Here is a 27350-nt window from a genome sequence, read left to right on the forward strand (position 1 = left end):
CACTTTGAGAACCACTCCTAGTCTTTGTATGTCCATTTATTCCCCTCCAGGGAGGAGCTGTGAATTTCCTGATAGATTACATAGAAAAGAAAGTGGGCTGCTTTCCATGTCATAACCAGGAGTGGTTTGGGATTGTTTAGTGCAACTTCTGGGTCTGCTGAATTCTGGGGTACCACTGTCCATTTTGTACAGAGTTAAAGACACATTTTTCAAATGAGCATTTATCAGAGAAGTAAAAAGTTAAATATTTATCTCCATCTGTCTGACTGCTGTGCTGATCTCTCAACCAGTTTTGAACACAAGAGAAGACATTAGTGTTATTTATTGATCCCCTTAAATGCCAGCAAATGGAAGGACATATGTTGGGCTGTCCAAAGCCATATTGCCTTGAAAATACAATGTCAGATATAACAAGGGAGTAAATTTTAAAGGTTCCTCATTTGGGATGTTAAGTAAGACTTTACTTTTAGGAATATGTGTAATTATGTATATCAATAATCTAGAATATGCATAAAAATTAGAAGAAACTGGAAAGAAGGCATATACACAAGCAAACAATTTTGAATAGTTTGGATTTATAAACTATAGGAATATAGTTAGTGAAAAGAGCACCTGTTCCTTAAATACATAACTCTTCTACACAGATTATGTACCTAGGTAGAGCAGCTCAGAATGAGAATCATAAAAGTATCAAATCTGCTGATCCAAGTTTGACTTGTAATATAGTTATTAAACACCAGAATATATTCTAGTGAAATACTTAATACAGGTAAGCAAAATGAAAATAAACAGCTCAAAATACTGTTAAAAGGACCTCAGCAAAAAAGTTTGTACTTTGAGGCTTCATGAAATGCAAAATCATGTGCTAAGGAAAAATGCATATGTACAATTACTGTGTCTTGTGCACCAAAGAAATAATCAAGCATCTACCTCTGTCGTAAGATGGAATTTTATTGACATGACTCAAAATTAATAATAAAATGACACTGAATTATAGCCTTCCACCCAAACTTAGTGTACGTGCTAATTAATTTACACTAAAAGTCAGTCCTTTTTCTGACTTGAGACTATGCTGTAACTTGAGGTTTTTCAACTCATGGAAGTATGACTTCTTACCTACAAAGTGTGGGAGCAAAATACATTTAATTAGACCACAGGATTCCTTAGAAAAAGAATTGTGTCATAAAGTAAATATGGAGGTTTTAAAATGCAAGTTAGTGTTTTGAATAATTAAAATGTTTTCTGCTTGAATGAACAAATGAATGTTCCTTTAATTTATGCTTTCCTGTTAGCTATATCATCACTGTTTACAGCTGTTTTCTAAGGACTGTCTGCACTTAACATACTTCCTAAATTGTCATGAGTAGCCCCAACCCCATTATCGCCACTATTAATCATAATTGTCAGACCAGATGTCCTTGCCTTTCGACTAAGATCAGTGTTAAAGTGAGGCCATAATGGCAGTCAATTCAGGTGCAAATTTTAAAGGGGTGTCAAAAACTCAGTAATCAACATAAATGATATTTTAATGCACTATTTTAAAAATCATAATAAACAAAAAATCAAAATTTTAAATAAAGATAGGCTGTTTGTTTTATGACTTTGTGTTATTGTGCAACACAAATAACAATCTTCCAACCAGCCGGAGTTTCCCAAGTTCCCGTGCAGGGTGGGTTTGTGCGGATTCACAATGATGTGTAAACAGACTGGGAATTATGGAGCTTTATATGTAGTCATTATATTTTATTGTAAAGCTTCTATTAACTCTTAACCCTTGGTTCAAAATATGGGAGGATATTTTGCTAAGTGTACTAGGGATACACATTTTTGCTTTTGTTTCGGACCAATACGGCTCTGCTGGGCACTGATGGACATCACAACTTAATGCCTTCTTTTCTTACATCAGCTGTGTTCCTTGAGAGCAAAATTTCTCTCTCTCCCCTTTTCTTCATGGTTCAACTTCTTCTATGTTGTTTTTCCTTTTTCTCCTTTTCCTCATCTCAAACTTACTCCCCAACCCACTCTTCACTTTCTACTCCATGGGAAAACTACCCACTAATGCCCTTAAATGACATTCATATTGCTAAATCCAATGGGTCCTTTTCAGTCTTCATTTTACTTCACTGCTCAGCATCTCTCAGTGTTGTGGATTACTCTGTTCTTCCAGAAACAATCTTTCTGGCAGCCACCATGACACTATACTCTTTGTTTTCCTTCTTCCTTTCTAGCTACTTTTTATTGCAGATTCCTCCTCTTCTATTTACCATTAAATATTGGCACTTCTACCAATAAATTTTTTTTTAATATCGGCATTTCAAATGTCATAGTCTGTTGATATTCCCATTCTATACTCACTATTTGACAATCTAATACTCATCTATAAATTCACAGGTACCTATATACTCGTGACACTACATGTATAGCTCTAACTCAGAATCAGACTCAATTGCTTTCTCTGTACATCCACTTAAATCTCTCATGGTGAAATCATCTCATGGTGAAAGTCATGTCACCATCAATTTATCCAAGACCAAACTCAACTTCCTGTCCCACTTAGTCCTTTTCCATTCAGCAGCTCAAATGAGAAATCGAGGAGTAATCTCTCACACATCTCTCCCTTCCCATATCATCCAGAACTCTCTTCCAAATCCATCCTCATTGCACACCTCTATGGCCTCCTCTCTAATCTAATGGTTTCTGAATCATCAAGCCACTTCTAGAATATTCTAGTAACCCCAACTAGTTTCCCTGGAAAAGTCTTGTCTCCCTTTACAAACTGTCCACACTGAAGCCAGAGTTCTTTAAATAAAATTGTTATCTTTCTTTATTTTGCAAGAGATTAGAGGCCAAAAATACCGGTTAAGAGCATTCTGCAGTTCAAGCAAGATGTAATAAAGGGACAGAAAGGCTAATAAGTTACAGATTCAAACTGTTTTTAAGAAATAGAAGTGAGAGCTCACAGGAACTGACTGGAAGGCATTAAGAAAGGGGATAAAGAAACCCTGGCTTGTAGGATTTAAGTATCTTGCACATGATCTTATGATTTAGAAACTGGAGTCATGATTTGAGCTTAGGTGTGCCAAATTCCATAGCAGAGTGTTTTCAGTACTTCTTGCATTTTAGCATGTAAGTATAAAAGTTTTGCTCTCTTAAAATCTCTTCTTTGATCCTACATCCTCCTTCTGTTTTGGGTTTCCATCAGTTAATTCTCTAAGTCAAAATGCTTCTTCCTCCTAAGAGTTCTTGAATCTTCTCTCACTTCTCTATCCCAATTGCCAGTATCTTAGTGCAGTTGCTTATTATTTTCCATGTGCATATGGTTTCTCTCTCTCAATTAATTTTCTACATTGCTGTAAAATATAAATGTTTACAAACAGCCACTAGCATTTAACAATTCTGTAACAGGATATATGAAGCCATCTATAATGTGATCATCTTTATCTCTCTTACTCTTCCTCCTAAGAAATTTCCGTTTCCCCAGTGCTTTCTTTCTCAGGTTCATACTTTTATAACAGATATTTTTATCTCCTTGCCTAAAATGCCTTTCCAAACCTGATCTTCTTATGGTGAACTTCCATTTGCTGTTCAAGTCTCAATTCTTACTCTACTTTCTTCTTCAGGAATCCATTCTGACAAGTTCCTCTCTTAGCTAGCTTACTCCTCCCAAATGCCTCTGTAGCACCCTATGGAATATATATTTTTATAACATACTGTCATTTTTCATTTGTCTGACTTCTCCATTAATTTGAATACCTTGAGATCAGAAACTAATAATATTATAGAATGAGGAAATATTACCTGGTCATAAAGAATGGATTCTGGATTCAGATAACTTGCACTCAAATTCCTACCCAGCCATTTTTAATGGTTGGTTAGTTTCATCATCTGAAAACAAAAGTGAGTAATAGTAATATGTACCTAAAAAGCATTTTGTGGACCTTAAATTAGATTAAGTATACAAAATTAGCACAGTGTTTAGTATATAGTTAGTGTTCAATGAAGGTTTGTGCAATAAATGAACTTAGACTTTTTTATTCCTCGTATAGGTCAAGCTCTCTTATAGTGTTATAAACAACACAAAGAATTCACAGAAAAATTTTATTTTAAATGAATGCAGAATATGATTACTTTCATGATATATTTTTGATCATGTCTTTGTCATACATTAAGTTATTATTAAATCTCAAATTAAAACAGCGCTAGATAAAAAAGCTGATCCACGGCTGGATGCTGTTTCCAAGAATATGTTAGGAAGGAGTGATTACTATCTATAGATAGGAGTGATAGGAGTGGCCTCTATCTATCATGATACACAGCATTCTAAATATGATTGATTATTCTTAATAATTTTGAATTTGTTTTTTATCTTGTTTCTATTATCAATCCCTTCAGTTCTTTGGATCATTTTGTTTTTCTAGGATGCCAAGGGTTTTTGTTTGTTTGTTTGTTTTTTGTCCTTTTAAAAATACAAATTTCCCTTGTCTCACAGCCCTGCTTACTCTCATTTGTACCTAAGTGGTATGGTCCTCTTAAAAGCCACTTGAAATTCACTCATCCTTCAAAAAAACCATTGTGGTAACAAAGTCTGCTCTGAAGGTTAATTTCAGCAGGTCTGAAATAGGTTGGTGCTGGTGTGCTGAAGTCAGATAAACCAACCTGACCCCTGGTAAAGAGGCATGTACTGATTAATAGTGTTGCTTTGTACCATGGCTGTGAGGCAAGTTACACTCAAGCCCCATTGACCTTCTTTCCTATTCCTTAAACTCAGCAAGTTCAAAACCACCTCAGGCCATAGGATTTCTGAGGCCCTTCTGGAAGTCTACTGATTAAGCCACATATACACCCCCAATCACTGTATATACCATTGTCTTATTCTTTCTGATACCACTTACTATATCTGAAATTAGATTATTTGTGTGTGCTTATTTTTTATATTCTGCACTAGAAATATAAACTCTCCATTGCAAAATTTTAAAATACACATAAACTTCCCCTCCTCTGCTTTAATGTCTATACAGGAACAAGTGGTGACCAGTCAAAGTAGCTCTACAATGGCTGAGCTCTGTGTGGGTAGGAGGGTTGAGGAGGTTGGAAAGGGAGCAGGGCTTCCTTTCCTAAGTACTCCAAAGGTCCTTTCCTAAGTACTCCAGTGGCAAAATCACAAGAAAACTAGAATAAAATGAAGAAAAATAAAACATGAAAAAAAAAAGAAGTGAAAACAAGAAAGAAGGTATTTCTAGGGGAAAGATTCTTCCATATGACTGAGCTTGTGGCTCCTATTCCTGTAATCTTGGGGAACTATATATACTGACCCATTTTGCCAGGAGTCAAGAAAATATTTATATCTCACACCTTAATAGACCTGAGACTTCCCTCACCCACGAGGAGACCACAGGCAGCTCCAGCTAGGGAAATCCCTTCCTAAACCACAGTCAGCACCAGCAGGAACAAGTGGTAACCCAAGGCCACAAGATAAACCAAGCAAACCAAAATAAAATGGTCAAGGCTTTGTCACTGGAACCACAGCCCACAAAAGTAGACCAAGACCTGTATGCTAAACCTAAAGAAAAGTGTTTGCTTGAAACAATAAAAGATCTAACTAGGACCCAGAGTTTCCTAAAATAATAAATACCCAGGATGCAAGTGAAATTCACCCATCATTCCAAGAACAAGGAAAATCACAACTTGAATTAGAAAAGAAAACAAAATGACAAACACTGAGATAAATCAGATGTTGGAATTATTTGACAAAGATTTTAAATCAATCAACATGACCATGCTTCAAGAATTAATTACAATATTATCGTAAAGCAAATGGAAAATCTCAGCAAAGAAACAGTGCAGAGATAAACATATAGATCAATGGAACAGAATTGAGAACCCAGAAATAGAACCACATAAGTATGCACAATCAATTTTTTGCAAAGGTGCAAAATCAATTCAGTGGAGGAAGGATATGCTTCCCCCAAAATGATGCTGGAACTACTGAACATCCACAGGCAAAAAGAAAAAAAAAAAAATCCTTGACCTAAACCTCACTCCTTATACAAAAATTAATTCTATGTTGATCATGGACTTAAGTGTAAAACATAAACTATAAGACTTTTAGAAGAACAAGAGAGGAGAATCTTCTGCACCTAGAACTGAGCAAAGAGTTTTTAGAATTGACACCAAATGAAAAATCCATTAAAAAAAATTGAGAAATGGAACCTCATCAAAATTAAAACTTTTGTTCTCTGTAAGGCCGGGTGAAGAGGATGAAAAGATAAACTACAGGTTGGGAGAAGATACTTTCAAGATGTATCTGATACAGGACTAGTATCTAGAATACAGAAAGAATTCTTAAAACTCAACATTATAATAAATCCAATTGGAAAATGAGCAAAGGAGATGAACAAACATGCCACCAAAAAAGACATACAGTTGACAAATGTTATAGACTGAATAACTATGTCCCCCCACATTTCATATGTTGAAACCTATTCCCCAAATGTAATTGTATTCAGAAGTGGGGTCTTTGCAAGGTAATTGGCTCATGAGGGTGGAGCCCACATAAATAGGATTAATACCCTTACAGAAGAGACCCTAGAGAGCTCCCTAACCCTTCTACCATGTGAGGATACACCAAGGAGAAGACAGCTGCTTATGAACAGGAAGTGGGCCCTCACTAGACACTGAATCTGCTAGTACCTTGATCTTGGACTTCCCAGCCTCTAGAACTATGAGAAATAAATGTTTGTTGCTTAAGCTACCCATTCTATGGTATTTTGTTACAGGAGCCCTGAATGGGCTAAGACAACAAAAAGCATATGAAAAGATATTCTCCTCCATTAGTTATCAGGGAAATGCAAATTAAAACCACAATATCACTATACATCTATCAGACAGGCTAATATTAAAAAATAGCAAGAACAATAAATGCTGGTGAGGAGACAAAGAAACTGGACCATTCATACATTGTTGATGGGAATGTAAAATGGTACACCCACTCTGAAAAACAGTTTGGCAGTTTCACAACAAACTAAACATGCAATTATCATGACACAATAATTATACTCTTGAACACTTGTTCCAGATAAGTTAAAACTTACCTTTGTAAAAAATCCTATATGCAGTGTTCATAGCAGCTTTATTCATAATAGCTAAAAACAGGAAACAGGTCAGATGTCCCTCAATGGGTAGATGGTTAAACATATGGTGGTACATCCATTCTAGTCAGCAATAAAATAGAATGAACTCTTGACAGATGCAGCAACTTAGATGAATCTTCAGGGAATTATGCTGAGCAAAAAAAAAATCCAATCACAAATGTATACATATTGTACAACTCCATTTATATAACACTTTTGAAGTGACAAAATTTTGGAAATGAACAGATTACTGATTACCAGGGGTTAGTGATGGTTATAAAAGGATCCTTGTGATGGAGCTATTCTTATCTTGGTTCTTGTGGTAGATATATAAACTCATAAAATTGTACAGAGCGAAATATACACAGAGAGCGAGAACAATGAGTACAACAAGTAAAACCTGGGAAATCTGAACAAAATTTGTGGATTATATCGATGTTATAATATCAATATCTTGGTTGTGATATTGTACTAGTTTTGCAAGACAACCGTCATGAGGAGAAATGGTAACAGGTACAGGATGTCTCTCTATTATTTTTTACAACTGCATTAGACTTTACAATTGTTTCAATAAAAATTTAAATAAAAAAAGAAAGGTGAAATGTTTTCTCTAAACAGATGCTTGGATACTTTCTTGCTTTAATGTGCAAGAAACGTTCTATATACAATGTAAGTGTTGCTGATGAGGACAACTGAAGGGCAAGAGGACTGTTCCCCATTTGTGTCTTCTTTCTATCCCTTCAGTATAGAGGCCCCATGACAAGGTTATCCTCTGATCTTCCTTCTCCCTTATTGATCCCTTTTTCTCAGGCTCTTCAGTGAGATCTTTTTTCTCCTCCTCTAAATTCAGGTGGTCCCTAAGGCTTTGTTCTCAGATTATTCTCATTCACATTCATCCTCTAAGATGTCTCCTACAGCTTTAAATGTCACTGATTCCCTAACGTATATCTCCAGGCCTGAACATCCCCCAGAACCCCAGACTTTTAGATATAGCTGCCTTCTTGGCATACCCATTTGGATACTTAACCATCTTCATCTCATGATGGCCATCCTCCTCTACCAAACATGCTCCTTCCCAAGTGTTCTCATATCAGGGAACTGCATTATTAATCTCAGTTTAAAAATATTATTTTGGACTTACATTTCTCTCTCTTTTCTCCTTTTTATATTTCTCTCACTTACGCTTAAGCAGCAAATCCTATTGGCTCCACCTTCAAAATGTATTCTACACCTGACCAATTTTCACAGCCTTCCCTACTACCACCCTGGTCTAAACTGTTTTTATCCCTGACTCGTCTAACCACGAAATAGTCTCCCAACTGGTTCCTTACTTTCCATTTTTGCTCTTCTAGAGCTTATTTCAATTTTTTTTCTATTGTAACAGTTTATTCAAGGATATTGCTTAGAAAAGTCAGACTTGTGTAGTTTAGGAATATGAACTCTAGACCTACTTTGATTCCTATCTCTGTCATTTACCACCTGTCTGGTTTTGATGAAGTAACAATCTTGCTGAGCCTCAATTTCTTCATCAATAAAACAATACTTATAAGGTTTCTGTAAGGATCATCTGTGATTATATCTAGCACATGGTATCCCTTCAATAAATGTCAACTATAATTGTTATCATTTGTGGTTAACTCATAACTTATGTCAGAGTAAGAGCTCATTCCACATAGAGTTTAGTTAGATTTTCTCTCTGCCAATAGTATTAAAAGGAATGGATAAAACTAAGATTTAAAACAAACTTGTTTTTTATGATAAATAAAAACTTAATGTTTTCTGAATCTTTTTTTTCTTTTTGCAAAAGATTAAATTATAAAATAATTTGTTCTCAAAGATTTTGCTGTTATATGCATCATGGCACTGATCTTTCTGTTCTTTCATCTTTTTAAGCTCATTATTATTACATTTTCAGCTTATAAATCTCTTATTATCTCATAAAGTTTTCTATTTCAAAACACTGATTTTTTTTTCCACTAATGTTACTCCATCATTATTGAGCTAGGCTCCAAAATGCAAAAGAAATCCATGGTTAATCTTAGTGCTTATGGAAAATTATTAACTTTTGATGGGATCCAATGGTTAAACAAGTATCAAATTCTAACCTCTATATATCAGAAAAGAAAATATTTCATACCTCCACCTCCATCCCCACAACCAGTCTTGACAAATTTTCTTGATTCTGCTGAATAAAAAATGCACAATCTTTTTAGCGGCTAACATCATCCCCGGGATCAGGAAAACCACACTCTTTATGCCCTGAGCTGTTTCCATAGATATTTATGAAGGTGACTCTGGTAAACAGTAAAGATCCTGTTTCAAAATCATCTTTGGAGTTTACAGAGTTTATGAAGAGACCTATGTACTAGCTCAGCTGGGTCACTAAGAACTTGAAGAAATCATACAGAATATCAACAAATATATAAATATTTTAACTAAAATCTCATCTATATATTCTGGCTAGCTTATTTTATAATTAATTGCCATTCCCTTTCTCTGCTTCGTTTATTCTCTATAAGGTAGCCATTTTACTTATTTATCTTTATTTTGTATTACCTCCCAGGAATATAAATAAGTACAAAGATAGGAATTTTAAATGTTTTTTTCACTGCAGTTTCCTCAAGACCTAAAACAGTGCCCAGTACATAGTAGACACTTAATATATTTTTGTATATTGAATGAATTTGACATCACCCTACTTTAAATGTTATAAACATAAATAACATTTTTATCTTTAATAACTAGACAATTCACTTAGACATTGCTTCAATTAAGAAAAATTGGTTATTTTTTCTCCTCCTGCTAATTGGCCATCTAAAATACTTTGCCACTAGAACTTTGTATATATCAAACTTCTTGACCTACTGAAGCAATAATTGACAAAACACTTGTAAGACCAAACATAAAGTTACATACATATTATAAATTTTATAGTGGTACAAAATTGATTTCCCACTCCCAATTTCTATCATCCATGAAAATTATGTTGTTAGTGCATGTATTCTTTTTTTCTTATTACTACCAATCTTGAAAATGAAGGCTTTAGGAAAGTATTTCTGAAAATAACCAAATACATTTTAACCCTTTTAGAACCAGAATGTGCTCACTAGTCATTATTTCATAGCCGAGAAGAACATAAGTTGAAAATAGTTCAAAGAAATGACAGATATGCTGATTCTCATGAGGGTTTACAAGAAAAACGGCAAAAGTCTTCCTGTTTGTGTGGCATTATATCAATATTTAGTATAATTTGGTGTGACACAAATTCAGATCTTCATATTTTCCTTTTCTGAAAAGCCTCTATATTGTTTAAATATCATGTTGAATTAGACTGTACAACTCTCTAAATTAGCTAAGTGGTTCTACAATAGTGCCACTGCATCTAGGCTGCCAAGCAAGTGCCAACTCAGCAGGATTTCTGAATAGTTGGTAAATGAAGCGTCAAAATTCTGGAGTTTAAAATGAAAGCACTTTCTTAACAAAAAATCATCTCAGAATTACGTGTCTGTTACAATAAAAATTTTAGGGAAAATCCTTCGATATTTGAAAGAGGGCAAATATTTCATTAATTGATGAAAAGGTAATTATCAAATTTTTTCAATTAGTGTAACACTATGCTACTTGCTATGATAACTATAAAAGAAAAGTATACTGAAAAGGGATCACTTGGAGCCCTTCTTCTTAATGATACTTTAAAAATAACCAAATGGCACAGTTAATTAGCACAGGAGGACAGGAAAGATAAGGCTGTACTGCAACAGTCATGCACTCCTCTGGTGACAAGTCCTTTGAGGAAGTTCTAAGATTCCTTCAATCCAGAAAGGAAGTGATCTGATCAATTCCTGCATAGTACGAATTCCTCCCTGATGAGTAGTTTTATTTTGAAAAACTAGAAGATATCATTAAATCATGAAAATGAACCTCTAGTGATAAAGGATCTGGTGCCAGGACTTGGTAGTAGAGAGTGTGTCTAACCTGTGTGCCCCAATAGGTCCAAATCATCACTCCTTCCTAGCAATCAGAAGCTACTGGTAGAGGGGGTTGGATCATGGCGAGGGAGAATCAAAATGCTTCCTGCTATCACAACTTGACATACGGAAGTTGCAGAAGGGATAAAATGTAACTGAATCATGACAGAAAATGAAATATAATACATAAATACACAGTGAATAATGAAATATGTCACAGTACCATGTCTTTTGTGAAAGTATAAACACACAAACCTTTCATCTAAAGAGAAACCAGAAAACAAAGATAAACTATCAGTATCTCCTCTTGAAGGGAATCTTCTACTGCCACATCAACATATACCTTTCTGATCATAATACTTCTACATGTCATCTCTCTGTGTATCTGTGTGCACGGTGTCCAGAGTATGTGATAAGTCTCACATAAATGTACTTAAATGCTACCATTCATACTCTGAATCCACAGACAACGCCTGATTAAGTATCTTCTTGGACCAAATAGGGACAGGACAATTATTCGTGCCCAGTAACCCATGCCTAGTAGAGCTTCCAGTGAATGACTTAATCTGATAGACAGTGATATATTTCAGGCAATGTGCTAGGAAATACAAACATGAATATGACATTTCAGTGTTGTCTGACATTCTCAAGTTCTAGCTGAGGGTAGACACAATAAGAAAAAAAATATGAAACAGATACTGAGAAATGCTAAATAAACATATTCAGACTGGAAGAGGTGGTTAATTTGTTTAGAGAAGTCAGGGACACTTAACAGAGGAGGTGATTTTTAAGAAAACTCTTATAGGAGAAATAGAACCATTTAATGTGTACTATATTTTTGTAGTAATTCAGATTCTGTTTGTTTTGAGTGCTTCATGAAATTCTTCTTTCTGCCAACTAAATTATTTATGCTCAGAAAAGATATCATTTTTCTGCTGGAACTGTCTCAATTACAAACATATATTTGGCATATGACAGTTTACCACTTAGAGTTTCTATTCCTGTGAATAGTAGGCCAGTGATATGTACTCACTTGTGATTTTGATGAGGCACAGATTTGAATCACAGTTTTGTGAGATGGGTGCATGGGAATGACTCATACAGCTAATGGGTGCGCCTGGAGACCTCCCACTATCCACAGTCTGACGTGGATTTGTAGTACTTTATTATCTGCGACATCAGCAGTAAATCTTGGGCTGTGAAAAAAAATTTTGTAACTTCATCTAGATATGCTAATAATATAATGAGGCATATAGTAGTGCTTATTTTTAGTAGTGAAATTAACCTTAATAATAACATTATAATTTCTGTCCTGTATTTATTGAATCAGTTAAACATTTGAAGTCATTCCATTAACGTGTTCAATTGCATTTTAACGTGTTTTATAGGGAATATTATATATTAAAATCTCATTGGCAAATTTGAGGAGTCACAATAGTCTATATTATTTTCTCAGACAATGGTAAGTGTATCCCATACTTCCCAAACCATAAGGAATCAATATATTCTTGCTAAATGGGAAGGATAAAAGCAGAAACATTTTCATACTAATCACTCCTTTCTGAAGAATCTTCATAATTTAACTAATTGCAATACCGTGTAAGGATTGTATGGGCATAAGCAACCAAAATTTTTAAAAAAACCAAAATGCTAAGTAAAGAACTAGTTGTTAAAAATGACAAATTGCTCATTTGGGAGTTTTAATACTTACATATCAGTGAGGACTAATTTGTAAAATGTTTCATAGACTTTGACACTTAGTAACTGGCTAGCCTATTACTTCACTAATGATAAGACAATCACAGCACTCTCAAAAGTAAAGTATTTACTATGTAAGTACTAAAAAGAGTTCCCATTTGCAATTATTTCACTGTGAGATTAAGGATTCTGAATCTTAGTATTTGAGTTATCAAATTCACTATTATGCATGTTGCTGTAATTAAATTTTATAAATATATTTAATATCAGTAAAAAGGCATTTATTACATTTTGTTCTAATACACTAATTTTCTTCTTAAATATGGCTAAATAATTATGCCGCTAGGATATATACTAATCTAATCATGAGCACAGAGTAAACAAATTACCCTTAAATAAATGCGGGATAAGCCATCCCTGTAAGGAAGGCCATTTTAATGGTGTTCTGTTATTTTAATGCCATGAAATACACTGCAGAATCAAAAATTATTAGTTATGTATGATTATTATTGACTTACACCTAAAATTTAAAACAACACGAAAATGTATTTAAAGTATTTCTATTAAATATGTCTGCTAGAGTCACAAGCCAGCTGCTCAGTTCCTCTGGTTCACCTATGACCCCTATAACTGCTTTTCTTTCCCAGTCAGAACCACTGTATCTTTCTGGAGTAGACCGTTCTACTAGATTGGGATGATATATAGGCTTTTTTGGTTTGTTTGTTTTGATGTTTTAAAATTTGGACATCAGTTTCAGTTGCTCCTATTTTACACATGCAGACACACACACATACAGAAACACACACACACATACAATGCCAGACTTTTGAACCACTTCATGGGTAAGGTTACTTCTGAGTTATTTATTAGAGACCAAATTAAGGTATTCTAATATTCTTCCTTCCTCCTTCTGCTAATCACATGAAAAAGTTAATTTCTCAGCCCTCTGAAGCTATGCAATGTTACACTTTCCTTTCATTTTTTTCTTAATTTTAAAAGGACTATTGTAATCAGACAGAAAATTTCCTATAACATGTAAAGGCTGACTTCCATAGGTTTCTCAATAGTGAAAAGTCATTCCTTTTAGTTTCAAACAAAATTTAAAAAAAAGAAATGCTAAGTGTTGAACTAGTTGATAATAATGGCAAGCTGCTCATTTGGGGTTTTAATCTTTATATGTCAGTGATACATAACTAATAGCGTATATAATCACTGATCATATATCAGTGATCTATAACAATATAGCAGGTAACAATGGCTCCCTTTAGTCTCCTGGCACATGAATAAAAATAATAAATGCTATATTTTGTGTATTATAATATATATTTGATATTTGGAAAGGACAAATATGATAAACGTATGACACAGGCGAGTCCAGTCTGAAGGCTATAACTGTAACAAGCAGTTAGAACTAGCCAGTTTTACTTCCCGACTAGCCAGGTAGAGGACACTAATTTTACATTCAAGTCGAAGAAGACCATGAGTTGTGATGGAGTGCTTCCTAGATTTAGAATCAGAAAACAAAGTCTTGCTCCATTTCTGCCATTTGATAACTATGTAACATTGGTGGTACTTGACTTCTTTGAGCCTTTAATTTTGGTTCCATAAATTGAGAATAAAAATACTTCAGATCAGCAGTATAGCATTATATAGTTAAGAGTGTGGATATTAGAGTCACCACCTCTGAATCTGATTCTACCCTAACTGTGTGACATCAGCTAAATTGCTTCATTTCTCTGTGCCTTGGTTTCATCATCCATAAAATGAAGATAAGAATAATAATCTACTTCTTAGTATTACTGTGAGGACTAAATGAGTTAGTGTATGTATAATTGTGTTTGTGACATAGTAAGTCCTCAATGAACGTTATTATTTTTTTAATATTATTTTTATTCAGAGGGTTTTTGTAAGAATTAAGAAAAAACAGATATTTTAAAATAAAAACATTTCACGGACTTGAAATGGTAGCCTACAACAAAGTAAATTTGACATAGCTATTCTGCAACTATTATTAAGAATCTTTGACTGGGTTTATTTATATACTTACAATATCACATACAGATCCCTTAGCAATTTGTTACACTTTATATTTAATTTTCACTTGGCCCCAATGAGTTAAAATAGCTTTCAAAGCAGCAACTTTCTGATTTTGGCAACATTTTTCAAAACTTATTATTAATTCACAAAAGTTGGCATTAGACCACGAACTTCTTCAGAAATAATTACAAAGCAGGAGCATTCAGCTGCCTCAAAAAATAAATTCAGCTTTCTTCCTAAAGGGGTGGATTTTAAAATAAAACGCTTTCCTTTTATCTTTAAATTGACTTGGGGACATTATAAATCCTGTTTTTTAAGAATCAATCAAACATAATCTCAATTAACTATACACAGAAATCCCAATAAATAGGGATAAGCTTTTCAAAATTACCATGTTGGTCACCACAGAAAAAGAATCTCCATAGAATTAGATATGTCCCTGCACAATATTACAGGTTTAAATATACAACTCAGATTCTAGAGCTATTATTACGGTCTCAAAGTCTGTGACTGAAACTGAAAGATGCACTTCAGCTGCAAATATGTAGCAATTATCATGAAATGAACTTCATTCCACATTTTTGCTAATCACCATGGTAACCTGCATTCAATGGATTCTTTCTGGGAAATATTCCAGACTCCGTCAGACATTTTTAGTTTGGAAGGTTAGAATATTTTTACTTACTTGGTTGCTTATATTGTTTTTAGCAATATATAATGGCATTATAAAAACAATGCTCTAGAATATTGAAACTGTTTGAAACAATAATAAAATTCTTAGGTTATAAAGGCAAGAAGAATAATTGACTACTAATATTTACTAATAATACTTCATAAATGTTAATGAAGCCATGAGCTTACAATTTTATAAATTTTAAGTGACCTAAATTCAACATATATTTTGACTATTGATAAAACATACAACTTCACTTACACACTATATATTAAATATATAGGATATAACATTGAGTCCTATCAATAAAATATAAAGAATTTCCCATTCAGACACAGGAAAAATGTCCATTTTGGCAATTAAGTTGTCTGAGAAATGTATTATCCTAGGATACATATCAAAAGAATGATGAATATTGGCACTGGAACAGTATCACCATTCTCAGGCCTATGTATACGGCTTGGGAGGTAACCTATATGTCAGAATCAGAGAAAAAAGATGTCAAGAGAGAAGTATAAACTGGGAATTCATGTTTCATATTTTCCATAATGCAGGTAGTAGCAGAAAATATATGCCTGTATATCAGACTGAGTAGTTCTACTTTAAGTGGCTAGTCAACAAACTGATTGTGACCAGTCCATGACAGGGCAGAGGACTTGTGCGAGAATGTGCAACAACACTCTGCCTCTATGTCAAGGAAGTCTTGCTATTAAAAAAAAAAAAAAATGTCAGCTGAGCTAAACATGTGCTTACTGATGTAGTAGATTTACATTCTGGTACAAGCTTCTTATCCCAGACTGGGAATAGTTTATACACTGGCAATGGAAGAGGAAACGATCATCTAAGGAAAGCCCCAGAGATATTAAGGAAGATGAAGACTGATAAGTGACCTCTGAATTGTAAATAAAAAGTTAATTAGGGGATTTCGTTTCTGTTTTAACATGTAAGGTGTTCAGAAATCATCAGTTCTGTCTTTATAACAAGAAAAAGCCAGACACACTGAAATTGATTTTTCTTAAACCCATCAAAGGATTGAGGTTACAGGACACTAACCCAAAATCTGGAGAGAAGGGCAAATCCAGAGAATCACAGCTGGAATCTGCTTATCTGGACAGAAGTGGCTAGAGCTATAAACATGTAGAAACTCTGAAATGGTAATGCTGACAAATTGCTTGAAGCTGAGTATGGATTAGTGTGAGAGCAAGAAACTCCTGGAGCCCCAGTCTTGGTGGCAGGGGCGGGGCCTTCATATATTCGTAGACTTTAACTCCAAAAAACCCCACCAGTTATTCACAGTGAAAGTCAGAGGAATATCCCCTCTTAGTTCCAGCAGAGGTAGAGGAAGAATAACCTTTGTGAAATAGACCCATGTTTTTTTCTGTAACAGAGTTCTGCTCTCTTGGGGGAAATGATTTTTTTGGAGCCTTCCTTTTAAGGAGCCATGGGAACGGGGTATTCCTCTCATTTCAGCCCTCTCTAGCTTTCCCATTTCATCGAAAGAGGAGGGAGCTACATAAGAAGAAATACTTGTGATGGTCACAGACCAGAGACAGAGACTCATTAAAAGACTGAGGCTTGATCAGAAGATTATAGAACACTGTTCCTCTTCCACACCTTACCACACACCAATAGGGTCTAGTCTAGTAACAGTGGATTGCAGCTGAACAAGCTGCAAGGCACAAACTGTCTCTGGTGGTATGTAGGGAAAACCAAAGTCAAGAGGGAAGTTAAAGGCTGAATTGTGTCCTCAACCAAATGTATATGTTGAAGTCCTAACCCCAGTACCGCAGGATGCGACTGATTCAAAGATAATATAAGCCTATGCATATCATATGAAAACTTCAGAAAACCAAAGATAAAGGTAATTTTTGAAGAAAGCCAAAGGAAAACATCTTACCTATAGAGGAATAGCAGTAGTAATTACAGCAGACTTTGTATCAGAAACTGTTTAAACAAGAATAAAGCACAGTGGAATATTTAAAGTGCTGAGAGAAAAAAATTCACCAACCTGGAATTTCATATCCAATGAACTTATCCTTCAAAATTGTGAAGAAACAGTCTTCTCACACAAACAAAAACTGAAGTAACTCATCACCAGCAGACCTGTCCTGTACAAAATGTTAAAGTTTTTCAAGCAGAAAGAAAATAATATAGGAGAAGAAATAAATCAAAAAAATATATTTATATTTCTTACTATTAATTGATCTAAAGATAACTGCTTAAATAGTAGTTGCTAAAAATAGTAGCAACTTACTTTGTGATAAAGACAGATTGATAAGTGAAATGAAAGAAAACAATATCATACAGGATGAGAGGGAGCCATTAAGTATACTCTGCAATTGAGAACCCTCTGGTATAGAGTTCTTCGAAGGTAGAATTAGATTAGTTAAACATGTATATTGTAAACTCTAGAACAACCGCTATAAACTTTTTAAAAAAAAGTATAATTGATATGAAAAGAAATAAAAATAGAGTTCAGAAATAGAACCATGCAGAGATAGCCAACGGATCTTTGACAAAGGAGCAAAGGTAATTCAGTGGAGAAAGGACAGTCTTTCAACAAATGGTACTGGAATAACTAGACATCTACTGCAAAAAAGAGTATCTAATTGTGATATGAATGAAGCCACTCTAAAAAAGCTACATACTGTATAATCCCAATTATATGACATTCTGGAAAAGGTAAAAATACAGAGATTGTAAAGAGACAAGTGGATGTTAGAGGTTTGGCAGAGGATAGGATGACGTCAGCAGGTAATGCCCAGAGTATTTTTAGGTGCAAAATTATTCAGCATGACACTGTAATGGTGAATACAAGACATAAGACTGTAGTATTAAAATATATAGAACTTTACAACATAAAGAGCAAACCTTATGTATCAAATTTTAAAAATCATTTAGGAGGTTGGAGGATCTCAGGCTGTAATGCAGAATGTGACAAAAATAATGTAACGGTATCACAAATGAATAAACCAATCTCACTGAAGAGGGTGGGAGAATAAGGGGTTGACTTAAGCAACTCTGGAAATAAGTGAAGACTTCATGGCTAAAGGCAAAATGAACTGTGATGCGACTGTACACTACCTGATAAATTTGTTTCCCGTGGGGAGTATGAGTTAACAATTCTGAAATAATTATTTGCATATGCTGGAATTGAACAATTAAGTAAATGGGTGGCAGATAGTGGAAGCCAAGTTTCTCACTATTGGGTTGGGAGGTTACAGATAAGCAAGTGAGGAAGCTAAAATTAGCCATTTGATAATGGATTTGGGTGAGAGATATCAGTATAAACTCATGCTTAGCTTAATATAGATAGAGATGGTTATCTATATAAATATATATAGACATGTGTATGTACACAGGTTAGTATACATACATATATTTCATCTGAAAGGGCCTAGAAGCAACAACACCCTAACAAGCAATAAGAAAACCCAGTGCCCAGATTTTGGTTTCTAATACCATGCTCCAGTTGAAGAAATTATGCATCCTTGGAGAGGTAACTGGTTCTAGGACTGGTGCAGGAAACATAAAAAATGCACCTGGGGCATCTACTGGTGTCAGAAAGTAAGGAAGTACTTGGAGAAAAAAAGCTACATTAATGGGAATATGTCTAAAAGACACAGAAGCCAACTGAAGGAGCTCCCAATGGCCACAGCTGAAAAATTGTTAGCAACAAAATAAATAAAGTAGTATTGAATTATAACCCAAAGTATGAAATAAATATCCATAATGATATAAATAAATGAATTAATAAATGAATGGGGGAGAATAGACACATCTACCCCTACAGAAGAATTCCAATTAATTTGTGTAGACTTACTGTACTTAGCACAACTGTCCACTCCTTAAGATCTGGACTGTGCATACTGACTTACTTCTAAAGGGAGAAAAAGTAACTTAGCAGTGGAGAAACCTGACAAATATTATCAGCCACGTGATCTAGGTTAACATCAACAGTGAGAAGTCATGTTGATACTCTGTGATGATAATGGCACTTTACCTCTGTGATCTTCCTCCCCCAAATCCATAATCCCAGTCTAACCATGAGAAAAACATTATACAGACATCACGTGAAGGACATTATACAATATACCTGACCAGTAACCTTTAAAACTATCAAGTTCATTAAAATCAAAGTCCGATAAACTTTCACAACCAAGAAAAGCAAAAAGAGACATGATGACTAAATGCAATGTGGAATCCTGGATGGAAACCTAAAGCAGAAAAAGGAAATTAGGGAAAAGCTGAAGAACTCTGAATAAAGGATGGGGTTTAGTTGATGGCAATGTATCAGCACTGTTTTACTATGATGAATGGACCATATTAGCGTAAGATGTTTTTAATAGGCACTTGCTGATGCTAAAATATTTTAGTAGACAATTCAGCAACCAGACTGGAGAAAGTCCAGATTTTTTCAATGGGACTGAACACTGACATATCATAGGGCAGAATTTTGAATTATGAAACTGCTTGCGTGAAGCTTGGTGCTTTTAGGATTGTTATACTCGTGCTACAGGAGATTGTATTCTATCTATTTATCTATCTACCTTCCTATTTAAAATTAGAGACTGAAAATATACCTTAAGTAGACATTTTAATAAGTAAAGATCTTTACCCATGAAGAGGGAGAGGAAATTTTTTAAAAGTGTTTTTGTTTTGTTTTGTTTATAATTCTGTTATTATATATTTCAGTGAGTATTACTGGTACAACAGCTAAAGAAAATAATCAGTCAGGGTTTAATGTTGAACCACTCTAGATATTTAAACATGATGTATTATTATAAAATACAGAGATTTAAGTGCTTGCAAAATTGTTGGATGGGGTAAACCAGCAGTTCCTAGGCTGAGGCTCTTGGAATGGCTCCAAGAACAATACAAAACTGACCCACTAGGGAGCTACCATGTTTGACGTCACCATCAGTTGTACCAGTCTAGGTCTGAAGTTGTGGTCACCCTCACAACAGTCTCTAGACACAAGGGAATTAGAGAATAGACAACACCTGAACCTGGAAACTACGGATTAGAGGGTTAGGTCAAGTCACTGCTACTGCTACTGTTTCTTGAAAAAGAACAATGGAACAAAGGAAAGCATGGCCTTCCTAACAGGTGATGAGAGCCAGAAATCACAGGATTACCTCCGCCTCATTTGCACTTTCCAGTTTTTGTGGAAGTGCATCTATTTAGTAGTAATTGAGTTACGTGAAAGTCTGGGAAATATAACTTTTAGCTTTCCAACCTCTTCAAATAGAAGATGGGTGAAATAAAGGCTGAGAAAGCCAATCTAAGTATCTGCCATTGCAGATTAAAGACATTAGAACAAATTACAAAGACTACCACAATAAATTCTCAAATATATTTTAAATCAAAGTCAACCAAAAATCTAGAGAATTTAGTTTTGATATACAGCAACTGGAATATAGTAGGAGGTCAATACACATTTCTGGAATAATTTATTTTATAAGTTGTTAGAGAACAGAGGAGCAAGATGTCATAGATTAAAAATAGCTCATTTTTACATTCAATTTTACTTTTGATGATTTTAGAAAATTCTCATGCTCCTTGAAGCACAGAAGCGAGAGGTATTTAAAAGTTTTAAGCGAATAAAGTGCTAAAGACATCATTTCAAATGAAAATAGATAAATTGATTGTCAAAATGGCATCATAAAAATAAAGCAGAAGTTTTGATTAACTTGTGCACATCACAAATTGATGAATTTTCCTCAAGATGTTAAGGAAATGAAGACTGAAAAATAAAATTGAGAAAAATCTAAATTGAATAAAAAAGAAAATAAAAACTTTTGATAATTTCACTGCCATTTTTGGTGTATTTCCTCACAGTCACTCTTCTATATCATAAATATTTTTTAAAATTATGGAATATCCTGTATTATAGTTTTGTATCCATACTTTTTACATAGTAACATATTTAAGCATTTTATAGAATTACAATGTAAAAAATAAGCAACTTAATAGCTGCACAGCAATTTTTATATGCACAAAACGTCATTCATTTTTACTCTTTTGTCACCTATTTGGGTTTATTGCAACTTTTCACTATTATAAAAAAAGTGCTCTCTTATGAACATTTATTTTATCCAAATCTTTTAGTGCAATTAGTATAACATTTCTCACAAATTGCTTCTCAAAGATTTCTTCCTTTCTTATACTTTTAAAGACCATGCTTTTTTTTAAACTTTAGAACTTTATGTACGTTAATCAAATTATCCCTCATCCCATATCACTAAATATTATCCAATTAAATTAATTTTGAGAAAGAAAATGATAGACTTTATAGAGACATGCTGGTCCAAGGCCTGAAGTGAAAGAAGCCAAGGATTTTATATTTGGGAACCTGAATGTAAAAGGTATGGGTTTGAAGAACTGTTGAAGTTTTTCACAGAACTGAGGATACATTTTTCTGAGAGAAGTAAAATTTTTATGGGACTATTGGTAGATAGTTTAAAGCATTAGTCCTGTAGCCAACTGCTAAATTCTGTATTTGATTTTGACTTATGTCAGATAACAACTTTCTTACATCAGATAATGACCTCAAACTTTCAAATGATGAATTTACTCTCATTTCCACCTTTGTGCTAGCATATGCAAATCATTGCCTTTTTATGTCTTTCAAATATATCTTGGAAATATGCAAATAAAAAGCTAGCCACTGCGTGTGTGTATTATATCAGCAGTTCTATCTGCTCAGTTATTTCAAGATTAAATATGATTTTATGTTGTTTACTTAAACAGTAACTATATAATCAGAACCCTTGCATAATAATTTATGATTGAGGATTTACAGCTTTACAACCATTAACTTATTAATCTTTACAACTTGCTCTGAAGGCTTAACTTGGTAACTCTAAGCATTTGTGATTTATAGATGGAGAAAATGAAATAGGCAGGTGAGATTATTCATTTGTAATAGATATTGACTGAGCTGGGAATGAAGCCAGGATTCTGGAGTGTTCATTCTCTAGTCCTGTATATTGGCTATAGAATCTAATGATTCATTATTTTAATTGGGTTACAATAACATTGCAAATTATCCAACACCTCACAGTCTATCAAATGGAGCACATACCTACAGTCCTAAAATCAATGCTGTTAACAGTGGTATCTCTAACATACTTTAAATTGAGGGCTTTCTGAAACTAAACTTAATCTATTAAATTAAAACACTAAATGGTAGTGTTACCATTATGTATATTTTACTTCATTATAATAATTGTAAAATTGATAAACTTAGAATACCTCCTTTAAAGACTCTCAAACAGGCCTTTTTATTTATACAATACTATGATACGTAAACACCACAAATCCATGTTGAATAAGAGTTAGTTGACAGTACCAGCATTTTATTCAATATGTAACTAATTAATTGTGACATAGTATAAGACCAAGGCATGGAAGGCTGTTAGATGGGGTCGATCAGAAAATGCCAGATCTAGTGGAGTTATCAGGCTGTGTCATGGGATAAATATTGGGCTGTGGCCAGTAGGTAAGTCTTGTGTCTGAAAGGTGGATATGTGACTTGCAGTATGGAGTTAAAACAACTGATTCAAAATATAGATTGTAATTATCAATAGCTTCCGGAGGAACAGACAAATCTAGAGATAAGTACTAAAAACAGGAGAACCAGAGACAATGTTCCAGATTTAATACAGTCAATGATATATCAGCAGGACAACATATTTGAACCACTTATCTAAAAACGAAGATTAGATTCTCTGCTGTCTTCTGGACTAATTGATGTTTGGCAGACAAGCATTTGCAGATGTGTTCTATAAATCAGTTCTCAAGGCACTGAACTAATGAGAGAGGCTATTACTATGTTAGTTGCTTCTAGACCAAATATTACTATATAAAAAATTAACTTCTGTATCAGTCAGTTTGCTCCAAGAAATAGAACCAATAATACAAAACAAGTAGAAGCAGAACCAACACACACACACACACACACACACACACACACACATATACATATAGCGATTTATTTCAAGCATTTGGCTCATATGATTGCAGGGGCTGGAAAGTTCGAAATCTGTAAGGCCAGCTCACAGGCTGGAAACTACAGTCTCGTGACAATTTCTTCTTCCTCAGGGAGATTTCAGTTTTGCTCTTACGGTCTTTCAACTGATTGGATCAGGCCCACCCAGATTATTGAGGATAATCTTCTTTATTTAAAGTTAACTAATTGCAGATCTTACCCACATTTACAAAATGTCTTCACAGCAACACCTAATTTAGTTTTTAACTGAATAACTGGGTACTATAGCCCAGCCCAGCCAAGTTGACATGTAAACTTAACCATCACAACTTGCTACAATCAATTGTAAAATTTATAGTTCAAAAAATAGATGCAGGAAAACCTGTCTGTAAACGATTTCTAAATACACGTAGTTTATTGAGAATGTGTGCGAAAGAACTGAGGGGTATATCCTTTTGTAGAGAATATACATGTGAGAGCGGGGCCTTGCATGGGTTTAATCCAGAGGTTTTAAACCAACGACTCACAGAAACTGTGAAAATCGCTAAGCAGTAGCTGGTGACCGTAAGAGATTGCTCTAAGATTTCGCAACAGCATTCTGAGGCATAAATTATTTAATATGACTAAGATATTTATATTACCTTTTTTTTTTTTTTGAGGTAAAATCTGTGAGGCTATACGTGGGGACGCGGTGTCAGGACCCCTCGTTGCTCGGGTCGTCCTCGTCGTGCCGGAAGCAGCCGTCGGCCTCGGCCTCGCCGTCCTCCCTCGTACTCGTCGTCCTGTGCAAGAGCTCTGAGACCTGGTGGGCGCCGGGGCCTCGGTCGTCACGCGGGACTCGGCCATTCGTGGGCACCTGCACGCCGCGCCGCTCCGCCTCCGCCTCGGTCTCCAGGACCTGCTTGCGGGTGATGTCCGCGTGCTCCCGGTCCTGCCTTCGCTCGCTTCCCGCTTCCTGCTTCCTGCGCATCACGGAGGCATCCACGTTGGCCGGTGAGGTGCTGCGTCGGTGGAGGAGGGAGGTGGCGCCGAGGAGGATGGTCCTGACGTTCTGGGTGGGGTCCCACCGCGCCGAGGGCAGCTCACGGCGCCGGGGTGTCACAAACTGAGTGACGGAGCATGGAGATGCACAGTCCCCAGTCTCTAGATGTTGGGGTGCCATATCTTGCTCAGGAACCGAAAGGCCGGAGGGAGTAAGGAAGTCGATGGGGCTCTTGAGGCGCGCCTGGAAGTAGCCGCCCTCGTCGTAGGTGTTGGGAGGCCCGCAGGTGGCCACCTCCCAGTTGTACCGGTCGTCCCCGTCCAGCAGGGTCACCCGGAAGCCCTCCACTGGCTCCTCTTGCAGTCCCTCGAGCTCCAGCAGCAGCGCCTTCTGTGAACTTGGGCACCAGCGGCCGGGCTAGGGCGGTGGCGGCCGGGCCCGGGGCCGGGGTGCGCGGGGCCGCGGGCCGAGGGCCAGGTCGGCGGCCCGGGTGGGGCCGCCTTCCTTCTCCGCGCCGCCTGGGGCCCCCGGGCGCTCCACCTGCCTATGTTACTTTTACAGTAGTTTATTTCTGTGTTTATAATTCACTCATTTCTAAAGTAATTTTTGTATACTTTTGTTGTATATATGTCCAGGGGCACTGACTCTCTTTAGTGTAAACCCCTGGAAAATTATTGAGTAGAGAAAATTCGCCTTCCGTCCGCCTGCCTTCACTCTGCTCCTTTGGTTCCTCGTTTGCTCAGACTCCTATTATGTTAATTTTGTTCCCAAGCCTTACAGGTCAGGTTGCCTAGAAGCAAAGCTTGATACAGGGATTCTTACACATGTGTTTATTGTGGGAACGCTCTCAGGAGAAAGTGAGAGAAGCAGGATATGGTGCGGGGAAAAGAACTGGGTCTGGAGAGTGCCTAGTGTGATATCACTGTGAAGTTTTTCGGGAAAGGTACTATAGACTTAGTCCAGCTAGAGGCGGGCAGAGCAGTCGATTGACAGTCTTTGGCCAGGTTCTACCTCAGGGAGATGGATGGGGCTGGCATGTAGCCTCCCAGTCAAACTGGCTTCCGTTTGGCTGAGGGAAATTCTCCAGATAGGGGAGCAGGTGTGAGTTGATATTTGCCAACACTCACATAAGCTAGGGAATATGTACTCCTCACCTTAAGGGGTATTTGGGCAGGGTACCAATAGCACCGCTAGCATACATTACAATCTTCTCCCTGCACTACTCAGATCCACTTGCTGATTACATTAAATTTTTTCTATCCCAGGACCAGGTGGTTTCACTGGTCAAGTCTACCCAACATTTAAAGAAAAATTAACACCAGTCCTTCTCAAACCCTTCCAAACAAATTGAAGAAGAGGGACCACTTTCAAATTCATTTCTTGAGGCCTGCATTAGCCTGATACCAAAACCAGATAAGAACACTACCAGAAACAAAAGCTGTAGGCTAATGTCCTTGATGAACACAGATGCAAAAATTCTCAACAAAACATTAGCAGACTGAATTCGACAATAAATTAAGATACGTACACCATGATAAGGGGCATTCATCCCTTGGATGCAAGGATGGTCAACAACTACTACATTAATAAAAGAAAAGATAAAAATCATATGATCATCTTAATACATGCAGAAAAAGCATTTGATGAGTAATGCCTGGGACACAAGCATGTGTAAATCTTTTAACTTCTTTCTTCTCACGATCTCATCCAAAGGGGAATTCTTTAATCCCTGTTAGTCTGTCTGTCTCCATGTTGGTCCCATGAACAGACTGTCTTATTTATTAAGTTAGATAGGGCTGTTTAAAAAAAGAGTTAATGGGAATCAATACTCTAGTTTCAACCATTTTCTTATTTAAAGTAGTGATCTCTTGCTACCATCTTAATATTTACTACCAAAAAGGTAATTGTTGTTGCTTATTATTTATTACCAAGAAGGACTCAAGCAATACTAACCATGTCCAGTTAAAACCTGGTAACAGGCAGACATTGCTATACCTTATTTGATCCTGAAATAGGCAAATCTGAATTTATCCAAGCTGCAATATATGGAGTGAATTTGAAGGGACCTTTTTTGAGGAGCAAGGGTCAAATTTAGCTTTGAAGATGCTCTCTTAGCTCCCAAAAGATGACAATATGTTATGAGTTTTTGGGTAGGGATTCTGTCAACTTCCCCCTTCTTCTTTACGCTGTTCAACGGCCTTCTAAAAGCCCACCCAATAAAGCTGGTTGTTGTTCTTTTTATTCTTTTGTAATTCCCTCCACCTATGTAGTACCACCTTTCTTTTGGATAACACAGATCTTCTCATTATTTAGTACCATGAATGATAACAGGTCTAGTAAATCAGGTGTGTCACCTGAATAATTTCTTGGCATCCAAGAGCTTGGCTGCATAAGGTGCTTGAGGTTGGAGAACTCCCCTTCACAGCTTCTGTCATGGTCAGTTACTAGCATTAAATTGGGTATCTCTTTTTGATCATCATACGACAACCTAAGAATACATATTCCTGTGCTTCAAAGGGAGGGTTCTATTTCTTAGTCAAGGAAAGAGTGGGACTATAAGAGTTGTGCTCTCAGAGTAAGTCTGGCAAACTCTCACCTTTACCCACTGCATCAATTTAGTTGATTTGCCATCTTGATGAGACTGCTCACAAATGTTTGCAGATAATTGGGCATCTGTGGTCAACCCAAATAATCCCTTCCATTCATCAGTATCTAGAATTAGTGATAAGACACCCTTATTTAATCTGAGGATCTATGTAGCAGGGATCACCAGCCTCTGCAGAACTTTTCCATAAAGTGTCCTAGCTTTTTAACAAACAGACTACTCTCTGGATGTCCTGGACATCTGGTCATGGCCCTTGACTACTTC

General features: G+C 35.9%; 1 pseudogene; it reads right to left on the reverse strand.

Annotated features, from left to right (window-relative positions):
• Positions 1 to 24193: 24193 nt before the first annotated feature.
• Positions 24194 to 26916, reverse strand: LOC132376075 (ubiquitin-conjugating enzyme E2 R1-like; annotated as a pseudogene).
• Positions 26917 to 27350: the final 434 nt, after the last annotated feature.

This window comes from Balaenoptera ricei, chromosome 12 (assembly GCF_028023285.1).
Source record: "Balaenoptera ricei isolate mBalRic1 chromosome 12, mBalRic1.hap2, whole genome shotgun sequence".
Taxonomy (NCBI): Eukaryota; Metazoa; Chordata; class Mammalia; order Artiodactyla; family Balaenopteridae; genus Balaenoptera; species Balaenoptera ricei.